Genomic DNA, 13,909 nt, shown 5'->3' on the forward strand with positions numbered 1-13,909 from the left:
AACTTGAAGAGTATCAAGTCGGCTGAAAACTTATACCCTGAAATATCAATCTCACACTTCAGACAGAATTGATTCACATGAATCTTCTCTTGGTTTGCAATTACCACATTTACTACCTTGCTCATAACCATTTTATCACATTGAAGTTTATCAACAAAAGTTTCTGATATGAAAGATCTTGTTGCTCCCGAATCAATCAATACTTTAGCTTTGACATTATTGAGTAAAAGTGTACTTGCTATCACCTTAGAATTCTGAACGGCATCCTTCATCTTCAGATCAAATGTCCTTGTTGTTGCTAGCGGGGTTGTTGTAGGTGGTGGAGGTAATGCTAATACCTCAGCTGGCACGCTTGCACTGGTACTTGCCACATTCATTAAAGCTTTGACTGGTCCGGTCGCCTTGCACTCCCTAGCTATGTGTCCAGTCTTTCCACATTTGTAACATGTAACTCCTGGCTTCGGCATCTTGCACTCATTTGCCAAATGTCCCTTCTGGTTGCACCTATAGCATGTCATGCTCAGCTTATTACATACTCCGGGGTGCCTTCTTCCACAATGCTTGCATTCCGGTCTCTGGAACCTGTTTTCTCCCGCTTGCCCTTGGCTTGCCTGGTTGTTCCCTTTCGATTCTTGTCTTTTGCCCAAATTCCCTTTCTTTTGAACATTTTCACCCTTATGAAACCCAATCCTCTTAACACTCCGATCTTGTGAATTTCCGGCTTCAGACTTCTCTCTATAAAACGGAACCTTTCTTTTCTTGTTATCCATTTCCTTCCTTGACTGCATCCCATTATTCTCAATCAGAGCAGCTTTTTGTACTACTCTCGTATAGGTTTCAAGCTCAAACATAGCCACTCTATCTCTGATCCAAGGCTCCAATCCTTGCTGAAATTTCTTCGCTTTTTCTTCCTCAGTGCTGGTATACTTGGTCACAAACCTTGACAAATTAGTGAACTTCTTCTCATACTCCAGTACCGTCATGTTCCCTTGCTTCAACTCCAGAAATTTAAGCTCCATCTGATTCTGCATGTACTTAGGGTAATACTTTTCCAGAAATAACTTCTTAAATCTCTCCCAAGAAACCTGCTGAGTTGCTTCCATAGCTTTTACTGATTCCCGCCAATAGATGACTTCGCCCTTCAAGAAGTAAGTAGCATATGGCGTCTTCTGATCGTCTCCTAACTGTACCAACTCAAAAGCTCTTTCCATTTCCTTAATCCATGTGTTAGCTATTACCGGATCAGTGGTACCATGAAATGCAGGTGGATTCACATTCTGAAAAGCCTTGAAAGTGACAATTTGTCGGGGTGGTACTGGTGGCTCGGGTGGTTGGTGTGGTTCACGGTTATCTTGGTTTTTAATTCATTGTTGAAGAGTTAGTTGTTGTTGAGCTATAGCATTGGTTTGCTGTTGCAAAGTTTTCAATAGTCGAAGAATATTTGGGTATGTGGTAGATGTGGTTGTTGGGTTCTTCTTTTCGGGAGGCATGATCCTGAAATAAGAGTTATGTCAAAATAGATTGAAATAATTCGAGGGTATCGCATGGCATTCTTATTTTCAAATGAGGTCAAATTTTAAATTAAACAGATATGGCGACGCATATAAAAGCGTAAAATAACAGTTGAGAGAAAATGGAATGATAGTGCATAATTTCTGAAATTTAAGGTCACAATACATCAGGATTGGGACAAAGTCTGATTCTAGGAACACCAGGCTTATTTAAAGGAAACAACTGGGAATTCTACGAAGTCTGATAGTACAACAACATGAAAAGATAAATGGAAAGAACTAAGGCTCCACTCCATCTGAACGGGGCTTAGTAGTCTTTTCCTCTCGAAGCGTCTTCACAATGCTCTGGAGCTCATCTGCCACCATCTGGATGACATACTAGCTGGTGCGGTCCCGGTGCGCTGGCATCTCCTCAAGCTTAATATTGACGTACTGAATCAAAGTCTCAAGTCTCGCAGTCATCTGCTCATTGGGTTTCCCTTCATAGTTTCGGCTGTCAGGGTACACGTTCTTCAGTCGGTCTATCAGCCGGTCGTACATGCCCTGAAGCATGTCAAACTCGCGCCACAACTCAGCATACACGGAGAAAGCAATAGTGTCATCCGACCCAGAGGGTGTCGAGGAATGCGCCCTTTGGTGACAAACCAATAAGAGGAGTATTAATATTAATAATAATAAATTTACTCAACCTACTCTCTCGCATATTATCTATAACCTATACTTATACCTATAACCTATTTGGGCTGTCCAGGGACTCTAAACCGTAGCTCTGATACTAAAACCTGTCACACCCCCAACTTAACCAACAAAATTAAATATAATTATTACAATATTTAGAAGAAAGTAAATATAACCAAATCCAAGATCTTACAGTTTAGGATTTGGAATAACCCAACACTACCATCTATTACAACTGATTTTAATTTCGAGTCATCACACAAAACTATCCCTTATTCTACCTGAGCTCGAACATACGCATCAGCATGACAGGTCTTACGTGCTGCCTGCTTGAATCTAACCATAGCTGCTAGCTATAATATCAGGATAAAGCAAGGAGTGAGCCAAATGCTCAACAAGCGGTAAATAATACGATGTGAAACATAAATCGAGATATATATTAAAGAATGACAATGTGAAGACATAACCAATAACAACAAGAGATAAAACTTTGGGTGATGGCATCATTTGCTTGTATCAAAACATTTTCAAAATCATATCTTAAACAAAATCATTTTATGACGCTATGGATTACAGCCGGTGATCAGCCGCGAAGTAATCCTAAACCTCGCTGGGTTCTAAAACATTAATGGGATCCCTAGGCAACTTTTAAGCCTACATTATAAATGTGGAAAGGACTCGCGTCTCAATCCAGATCCACTATTCAAAGAAAACATTTATCTCCCTTTGGGACTGAAAAATCCGCATTTTATTCATTTCAAAAACTGATGCCGATTTATGACAAAATCTCTTTTGACAGTAAACATTTTTATCAAGAGATTATAGATCAACTCGAAACACTGAAAATATGGTACTAAATCTCCGGGCCATGATCCACTAGACTTTACTCTATTAGGGTAACTGAAAGGATTCCATATACAAAACTTGGGCAAGAAAATTTAGCGAGGCTATTGGATATTATAAAGGGGTAATTCCAAGCTAGGCTTAAAGCCATGGTTTTTTGACAAGGTACAAGTGCTAGAACATCAAGAAGATAAGCTTCATGAATAATAAGGGTGTTAAGGTATGAAGAAATGATCTTTAGCTCAGGGTATATCAGGATTGCTAAACTTTAGGGTAATAAAGAGAGGTATCAATCAATTATGGACAACTTTGATGAATATCTGGCTTTTAGGTATCAAGGTAAAGTTCTATAGGGATTCAAGCATCAGAGTGAGATATCAATACTCTAGGAATCATTAACATGATAATCAAGAGGATCAATCAAGTGTTATAACAACTCTTTATTTTATCATGGCATTCAAATTACTTTAATATTCTATCATGATAAGACTTTTGAACTACTTGCAATACGTACTTGAGGGTTCATGGCATTTCTATATAATTCAAAGATAACTTAAGATACGCTTGGTTCAAGTATATCAAAATGACTCAGGATAATCGCATCAATATATATATATATGAACTAATTGTTACACATTTACAGTGAATACGAAAGACAGGTTGAATCACTTGCCTTGAGAAAGGCTAGTCTGGTCTGGCTGGTAGGAGCAACTGGAAGCTTCACTCGACCTTTATGGCAAGTTTACCCTCATCTTGAGATCCTACATAAATAATAATCCTCATTATAATATATTCTCACCAACTTAACCTATTTACAACCCGAAATAAAACACGAATGACACTTAGGCCTATATGCACTTAATTTATATTCACCTTATAAATATAATTGTACACATAGCCACATATATTCACATATCCTATTTTAATACCAAATAATACCACATACATCATAATGCAACACTAGGCTTGGATGATCTCGATCCCCTAACTTAAGTCACTTGGTCACTATACTTAGACAAAGTCTCCAAATTTTGGCTTCCTAACCCGATGTGCCTTTACTAAACTATCCAAAACCTATTGACCCTCACTTGGGCCTTTTGTTATACTGACTTTATACTATCTTACAACCATGGTGGTCAACCTGGATCTCACTCCTAAGTGTTTTAAAACTATGCGATAAGTGAAAGTGCTCACTGGAGTAAATTTCAGAATGACATCTACGGTTTCTTCAGTGCATTAGACACCCTTAAACTACAAGTTTTCCTCCAAAACTCTTACACTATACTCTTCTGACCATAAGGCATCTCCCAAACTTGATGTGGCTCAAGGGCCTAGCTTGGGCTTCCTTGGGCCTAAGCTTAAAGTCCATGATTCCCCTGTTTTTCTGGGCAGAAAATGCCCTGACTTGAACTAACTTGTGCCACATGGTTCTAACTCCTATTTTGTGAACTATGTCTGAACAAACTTCTCTGACACTCCCTCTAACTAAGGCCCAACAGGGCCTAATGAGGGCCTACCCATGACATGGTCAAAACTTCCTATTTCTAAGTTGCAACAAAATTGTCCCCTGCTGGACAGATTTTGTGATTTCACTTGTGCACCTAACCAAACGACTTATAAACCTCCAACCAACACCTAAAACCTTTTATATACTCCTAATACTAGCTTCTGGTAGCTTGGGCCTCAAAGTGCACATCAATGACATGGTCAAAACTCACTCTAAACCTCAGGGTACTAAACTAATTTTCTGCAGAAACTAAGACTCTCCTTTCTCCAAGGTTTTTACTTGACAAACTCAACCACCAAAAACTCAAATACCTAAACCATGACTTAAATATGGTGATCTACTGAACTAACTCTCTTACACTCAAAATAATCTTGGTGGAGATCATCCTTACCTAGGGTGCAACATGGCAAAACAAAGGAAATCACATTACACAATTTACAAGTCATCAAGTTTTTGAAAATAACAAGTTATATATTTTTATAAAATATATACACGAATTATTACCATGCATCAAGGAGCACTAATCAAGATTAACACCTTATCCCTACTGAAATTAAAGCTTACTAACAAAATCTTTCCAAATGATCAAAATCTTCCAACATTCCAAGAGAAATCTACATGGATGCATGACTTCGAGTTTTACAAACCAAAACAACATATTTTCTAAATTTATTCTATCATGAAATCGACATGCAAGCCCAGCAATAGCTATATCTATATGATCACTTATAATTCAAAGGGTTTTATCAAGTTTTTGATACAAAATTTATGTTATCACTACCAAAAATACATAGAAATGAATCAAGGCAACAAGAATGATCTCAAGGACCATTCATTCGACTCCCTTAAGGTCATGGCCGAATGAAATGGAAGGGAAATGGCCATTCAACATCAAGAGTCTCTTTCTCAAGACTTGGCATTTCACCATTCCTTGTAGTCCTCCCAAAAACAACCTTAAATCCATAAGAATCAAGATTGTACTCTGAGTTCCAACTAAAACCTTGACATGCAAACTTAAAACTTAAACTTTTTTACTCAAAACTCTTTGAATTATATATGATCATGATATGAGAAGTAATATTTACTTGTATGGAAGGTGGGAGCTTGAATGAGGAATGAAGAAAAGGGGAGGGGGTAGGTTTTCGGCTAAAACCTGAGAGGAGAGGGGGAGGGCCGAGAGGAGAGGGAGAAGGGAGGGAGGAGAGAGTGAGGTGAGGGTGGAGTGTGAAATGATCATGACAACTTGTGCTTGTTTTTATGGTTTTGGTTTGAACAAATGTGAGTAGAATTGGTAATTGACAAAAGTAGCCCTCTAGCAAGGTTAGGTCATTTTGCATGCAAGGACAAAGAAGTAATTTGGCTAGTAAGATGAGAGTTAGTGGGGTTGGAATTGTCTTTTTAGCCCTTTAAGTTGAATAGAAAAGGATTTGCATGCAAGGGAAACCATATAATTTGATAATTAATAAGCAACTTATTTTCAAAGATTTATTTTTATATAATAAAATAAAAGTTCAAAAATTATAAAATTTATACCATAAAATAATTTGGATTTTTAGAAATTTAATAAAATCACTTTCAAAATTTGTGAACAAAATATCTTTTAAAAGAAAATTTCTCCAAGGCTTAGAATATTCCTTATAAATCAAGAATAAAGGAAATAAATAAACTTTTACTTTGAAAAATCATGAACTACACTTAAAAATTTTATAATGCAGAAATTCTCACCAACACAAATGCGCAATCATTGAACATATTTACTTTCGACTTTAATATTATACCAAAACCACAAATAATATTACACAAAAATGCCGGTCGTAACAATTTACATTGGTTATCACATTGAATTGTTTTAGAATTGACCAGATTCGTGGTCATAATAGGCCAATGCGTGCCTTGGATCCAGTATATAGAGCAAAGCTAGGAGCCTTGCTCGGGGTTAGTGCGTGACTGATCAACAACCTAACCTTTGTTTTTTTTAAAAAAATGAAAAGTGAATATCCAATTCTAATCATTGCTTATTCAGAAATTTGATTCTTCGGAATCATTTCAATTGGTGATTGTTTAACCTCAATTTTTGCTATTATTACTTGTTGAGCTAGTAAGCTCACTCTTGCAAAAATTTTATATTTTCAACAGTTGAAAAGAAAAGTGTTGGTAATGAGGATTCCCTGTCCAGTGTTCGAGCTAGGATTTCCGGTTAAATTGGATCGAGCTAGCAGGAGCTTATTATTATAAATGAGTTATGTAAGATTGTAAGTACGATATCATTAGCCTTTGTAAGTTGAATTAGTCGGGATTTGGTACGATGTAATAAAATTTAAGATTGTGGCTTGTTTTCATACTTTAACCTGTTGCGATCCATGGTTGTGCAAAGAAGGGTCACTGCATATAATATTTTATACACAGGTTTATATATTGTGTGTGTAGTGAGCCTCAAACTTCTGACCCGGGTTTGGAGGCCGTCACAATGTAAATATTAACAAGCTTCAATTTAAGAACATTCACATGCATACATAGCGAAATAAGTGTAGACTACATCTTGCAATCAAAAGAAATTTCATTAATATATCAGAAGAGTATATTTCATGAAATTTATGGATTACATGCAAAAGAAATTACAAGATAGTCCTAGTCTAAGAAGATCCTCAACAGTCTTAGTTAAAGAACTAAGGTTGTTGATGTTTATTAGTTCCTCCTACTATTTATAAATAGCACAGCAAGATGGATGATCCGTTCTTGCTGAAGAAGAGCTTCTCGTTGTGCTTCTTCCAAGCGATCAAGATGGAGATGATAATCCATATCAAAGAACAGAAGATATGTCTGAATCTCCTGTGGAACCAAGTTCCACACCTCATCGGGAATGGCAGTGATGTGCCATTCCTGTTGCCAGTCATCACAACTGAACTCGACGTTAAAGTTCTCAAAGTTCATGAACATGTTGAAAAGAACCATTTTTGTTTATGGACAAAAACAATATGAGAAATGACTGTGACGAAGGCAAATTGTGTATAGGCAAGAATGATTTGATGGAATGAGAATGATGGTTTAAATAACCAAGGGAATATCAAAGGACTAGAGGATTGATCAATTATTAAGTGTAGAGTTAACTTAATGATTTAACCAAAAGATGCCTTGTAAAGGCGTGTCTCCCTAGACTGATTTGTAATGATGATAATGAGATATTTATTCACACATGCACAATTAGGAAATAAAATTTACTTAATTTATCATGCATATAATAAAATTCCTCAAATATTCCTGGCTTAATATCGAAAACAACATTTAGGACATATCAGGATTTGATCAATATACATCAGGATTTAATCAAATATGAATTAAAAAGAATTTATTTGTCCCAACTAACCATACCAAGTACAAGCTTTGTAAATGTTGCTTCAGGTAATGGCTTTGTGAAGATATCAACCATCTATTGATCAGTAGGAACAAAATGAAGCTCTATGGTTCCTTCCATGACATGCTCTCTTATAATGTGATATCTGATACTGATATGTTTGGTAAGAGAGTGTTGCACTGGATTTCCTGTCATGGCAATAGCACTTTGATTATCAAAATAAATAGGAATTTTTGAAAATGATAATCCATAGTCCATGAGCTAATTTCTCATCCATAACAACTGAGCACAACAACTCCCAGCTGTAATATATTCAGCCTCAATAGTTGAAGTAGAAATAGATTTCTGCTTCTTGCTGAACCATTAGACTAATATGCCTCCCAAAAACTGACAGCTTCCTGATGTACTCTTCCTGTCTATTTGGCATCCGGCAAAATCAGCATCTGAATAACCACATAATGCAAAATCAGCTTCCCTTGCATACCAGAGTCCAAGTGAAATAGTACCCTTGAGGTATCTGAAAATTTCTCTTTACTGTAATTAGATGTGGCTCCCTTGGATTTGCCTAAAATCTTGCACACAAACAAGTGGCAAACATAATGTTTGGCCTACTAGCAGTTAGGTATAAAAGAGAATCAATCATACCTCTGTAGCTTGTGACATCAATTGTTGTACCTTCATGAGGATCAAGTTTTGTAGCAGTTGCCATAGGAGTACTTGCAGTTGCACTTTCTTGCATATTAAACCTCTTCAGTAGATTCTTTGTGTACTTGGACTGATTAATATAGATTTCATTATCAGTCTGTTTAATTTGCAAGCCTAGGAAATAGCTCATCTCTCCCATCATACTTATTTGATATCTTGATTGCATCAACTTTGAAAACTTATCACACAGTGTTTATTTAGTTGATCCAAAAATGATATCATCCATATAAATTTGAACTAAAAGCAAATATTTACCTTTATTCAGATAAAATAAGGTTTTATCTATTGTACCTCTTTTGAATATACTTTCAAGTAGAAATTGAGCAAGGGTTTCATACCATACTCTAGGTGCTTGCTTCAGTCCATAGAGTGTTTTATCAAGTCTGTAAACATAGTCAGGATGTTTAGGATCCACAAATCCTGGTGGCTATTCAACATAGACTTCCTCTTCAAGTTCTCCATTGAGAAATGCACTCGGGACATCCATCTGGAAGACTTTAAACTTCTTGTGAGCAACATATGCCAAGAAGATTCTGATTGCTTCCAGCTTAATAACAGGAGCAAATGTCTCATCATAGTCAATACCTTCCTGTTGGGAATAACCTTTAGCCACCAATCTTGCCTGTTTCTGATGATTGTTCCATCAGAATCAGTCTTATTTCTAAAGACGTACTTTGTGCCTACAATTGACCTGTTCTTAGGTCTAGGCACCAGCTTCCACACTTCATTTCTTTCGAACTCATTCAATTCTTCTTGCATAGCCATGACCCAATCTGCATCCTTGAGTGCATCTTATACTTTCTTTGGCTCTTCTTTTCAAAGTAGATTGTGATATAAACATTCATTATGAGTTGCACTTCTTGTCTTTACACCATCATCAGGATTTCCAATGATCAGATCAAGTGTATGATCTGTAGTCCATTTTCTAGCACTGAGAAGTGTCCTTCTAGAGCTAGATGCTCCCTCTGAATTATATGCCTCATCAAATACACTTGAGGCTCCCCCTGAATCTGTTATGTTATCTCCTGATGAAATATTAGGACTTGACTCATGTTCATCTGATGTTGAATCAGCATTGGATTCTGAGAGATTATATTGAGAACAACCTGGAGATGATTCTTCAGAGTTAGTACCATCAGCTGACCCTTGTTGTTGCTCCCCCTCAACATGTGCAGGTTCATTAGTACAATAATTATCTTCAGAATCTGAAGGAGTGTCAGGATTTGGATCATCAGGATTTGATAGTTCATTAGAGTTTGATCCAGATTCCAATAATGCATTTTCATTTGCAAAGATTAGACTTTCATGAGCGTCTTCTTCAAAATTAGGAATCTTCTTATCATCAAAAGATACATTTATGGAGACAACTACCGTGTTTGTTGTCAGATTGAAAACTCTGTATACATGAAGATGTTTGAGACTGGGTTTCTTTTCTTTCAACATTTGATAAAGAGTAACATCGTGTTTGTTTATCAGAATGATATTATGAGTATAACATGATGTGTTTACTGCTTCAGCCCAAAAGTAAGTGGGTAGTTTTGCTTCTTCTAGCATAGTTCTGCCAGCTTCAATCAAAGTTCTGTTCTTCCTCTCAACAACACCATTTTGTTGAGGTGTACCAGGAGCTGAAAATTGTTGTTTTATGCCTTTGTACTTGCAGAATTCCTCCATTTCTGAATTTTTGAATTCAGTGCCATTATTGTAACGGCCGAGAAATTACGTTTGTATTATATTATAATAATGATAAATTATGTGTATCATTATGTGATTAAATGTGTTAAGTCATTAAACCCTAACTGCTATGTGTTATGTGTTGGCTGTTTTGATCCAAACGTGTTTTGGATATTTATTGAGCGTTTTATCGTCCGTTATATATTTTATATCAAAACCCGTACAGCTCAAAACTATGTTTTAAAAGCCTGTATTTCAAACAAAATCATTGGCCCTATTTTATTAAAAATGCCCTATACCATATCGCTATTCTGAACCCCTAGACGTTTTACAAATTGACCTTTTTCGCGAAAAACGACTTTTCCGGACCCCTTCGGGTACCAAAAACCCCACAAAAATTACATTTTTATTTTTATATGATCATGAAATTATCATATATAATTTTTCTTTGTATTTTTGTAATATTCACAATTTTTGGGAATTTTAGCATTTATTTTGTATTTATTGGATATTTAAAAATTAAATATTAATACCCAAAAATTATAAAAATTGGGGCCAAATATTTTTATTAGGAGTGTAATTAGACCCTTAATTTTACTTAGGGGTATTATTTTCATAAATATAAATAACTGAATTACTATTAATTAAATCAGTTAATTATAATTAAAAATCAGAAAATAAAAAGAAAAAGAAAAAGGGAATTAGGGTTAGGGTTTGTGAAGAACAGAGCAGGAGGATCAAAGGCGATTTTGATCGTGATTCCGGAGTCCAAATCGAGCGTGTGAGTATTCGTTTTGAAGCTTATGATCTCTAGTTTTCAATTATGTAATTGTTTTTCGTGTTTGATTGATCGAATAGAAATTTATATTTTCGGGTTTAATTTCTTGAATTCGGGTTTGATTTTCTGTGTGTTGTTTGATGTTGTTGTTAATGGAGTAGTGTAGATCGTTGTTTTGCGAGTCGAACGGTACCGGTTTTATGGTGTTTGGTTTCGATTTCGTGTTCGTCGGAAAAACGGCGACGCCACCGTTGTTCTTCATCTCCGGCGGTGTTCAACGAGGAAGAAGGACAGGGAAAGACCAGGGAACAGAAGGGGAGCGTCGTTGTGTTGCTGTGCTTCGAGAACGAGCATGGAATCATGTGATTGTTCTTCGTTTTGGTCGCCGGATTCTCGCCGGGAATCGTTGCCGGCGTCGGAGTTGCTGGGCAGCTCGGGTTGTTCTTTGTGACCCGATAACCCGAGGTCGACCCGGTTTGCAACCCGAAAACGACCCGGGATTTGATCCTAAATACCCCACCCCTGTTTCTGTTTTTGTGTTTTTGATTAAAATTAATTAATTATTTATATTTTAGTAATTAAAATCAGTTTTTAATAATTCTAAAAATTAATTAAAAATTAGTTTTAAATTCTGAAAAATAGTATTATTAATTCTAAATTATTTTATTAAATTATAAATTCGAATTTAATTATTTAATTAATTATTTAATTAATTATTTAATTATTTATTAATTATCTAATTAATTAATAATTGGGTAATTAATTAATAATTAGGTAATTAATTAATATTAATTAATAGATAAGAATTAGAAATAATTAAGTAATGTGATTAATAATCTAATAATTAGTTAATAATGCGAATAGTGATTCGATAATTAGAATTATTATTCGAGCGTTAGTTATTCGAATAATATTGCGGTAATTATTCGTATCGTATAATTAGATATCAGTAACTAATTGATTAGCGAATCGTATGAGTTTCAATAATAATATATTAGTTCGATAATTATGCGAGAATTGCGAGTAGCTCGTAGTTATACGAGTGATTAATCGTTAAGTTAGTTTATAATTCGAGTAATTCGTAGTTATTCGATAAATAGCGTATCAGTTAATTGAATCGATTGATTATTTGTAAATAATCGATCTGATCGAATAAGTAATAGTAATTTGTAATAAATAGTAATAATTCCTAATAATTAGGGATTAATAATTTTTTAAATACAATAATTATTAATTAATTGCTTAAAATATAATTAAGGATTGTTTAATTATAATTAATTAATTATAATTAATTATTAATTAATTAAATCTTGTTTAATTCATAATAATTCAACCGTTAGTCCGATTTGAGCGAAACGAAGACCCCTAGACTCAGAAAAATGAGACGAATCCAATAAAAATAGTTATAAGTTGTAATTTATTCCGGAAGAGAGTGGTTTGGTAATAATTAATAGTTCGTAGGTCCTAATAGGGATATAATTGAGTCGAATAAATCTCTAAAAATTATAATAAAATCAAATAAGACTAGTAATGCAGGTATGAGTCTAGAATCGATTCTAAAAATAATTATAAGTCTAGAAATTGATTATGTGCTTTATGTGCTACGTGCTTTACGTGATTATGTGAATATATGTGCTGTATAAATGTATGTGTATATATGCGAGTCAGATAGAAACGCATGGGTAGACTGATAAGGTTGCGTGATATCAATTCAAGATACACGTATATAGTAAGTTATCTAAACGACTATCTTTCCATGATTGGTTCAGTGTTAGCAATGCAGAGCAAGCTAGGGACAGAAGGCGGTGAGTTAAACCAGGTTAAGAACGCGCAAGGCAAGTTTTTCCCCTATTCTAAATTCAGAATAGTGAATTATATTTCCTTTTTATCATATCAGTTACCTTTGATAATCATTGTTCATATACACTGTTACCCATTTATTAATGCTTGTTTCAATTTCATTTCGATTCTTGATTTCCCCCAATTTATTGAATTCTTTATTCTCATTTCAATCTTTTTTTACCCTTGTTACATATACTCTGGTATATCCTGCTGTTGGGATATATCAAAAGCATTCTGATTGTTCCGGATGCTAAGCCTTGGACTGGATGGTTACTATACTGGCTGGGTTTTACCTAGACAATTATTTAATAGGCCATAGTTGCCTGAGTACTCTTTATGTTGGTTGGGTCTATGCAGTTGGGTATAGATCCGCACTATATCCTGACTGATCAGCGGGTTATAGTACATATGTTGGTTCTTGTTTCCAGTCTTGTTCATTTGGTACTCGCCAGCATTGGAAAATTACTATCCTATACATATTCAGATGGTTGTTCCAACCAGCAGCTTATTGGTTCACTTATTTCTCTTTCTTTATATTATATATCTTGTTGCAGGCTTGTTGAGCAATTTTGGCTCATCCCCCTTTTATTGTTATTCCTATTGTTTTACAGTTAAGGTAGAGAATGAAACCCATCAGGACCCGCATAGTCAAGAAGCGAGTCAAGCAGCGGGACCCTCTTATACCAAGAGTGTTCCTTCCTATTCCCGAAGAGAGCTTTGAATTGCCAGATCAGGTGTAGCAGGATTAGTAGTAATGTTGGGTTGAATAGAAGTCTTGTGTAGTTTGAATAAAAGTTGTGTGGTGAGATTGTAGATAGAATAAAGTTTTGTAACAAAGAGAGTTCTTGAGACAGGTTCTATTTATTTGGGTTTGTAATAAAGTGTAGTATGTGGTTCTTGTTTTCAACTCAGACCTTAAGAGATCCTGAGTAGTGATAGTTCGGGGTAATTATTATATTTATATTCCGCCTGTGCAGGTTTAGTTGGTAATTGTTGTTAATAATGCCCCAAATCTATACCCC

The sequence above is a fragment of the Apium graveolens genome, chromosome 3, assembly GCF_009905375.1.
Source record: "Apium graveolens cultivar Ventura chromosome 3, ASM990537v1, whole genome shotgun sequence".
Taxonomy (NCBI): domain Eukaryota; kingdom Viridiplantae; phylum Streptophyta; class Magnoliopsida; order Apiales; family Apiaceae; genus Apium; species Apium graveolens.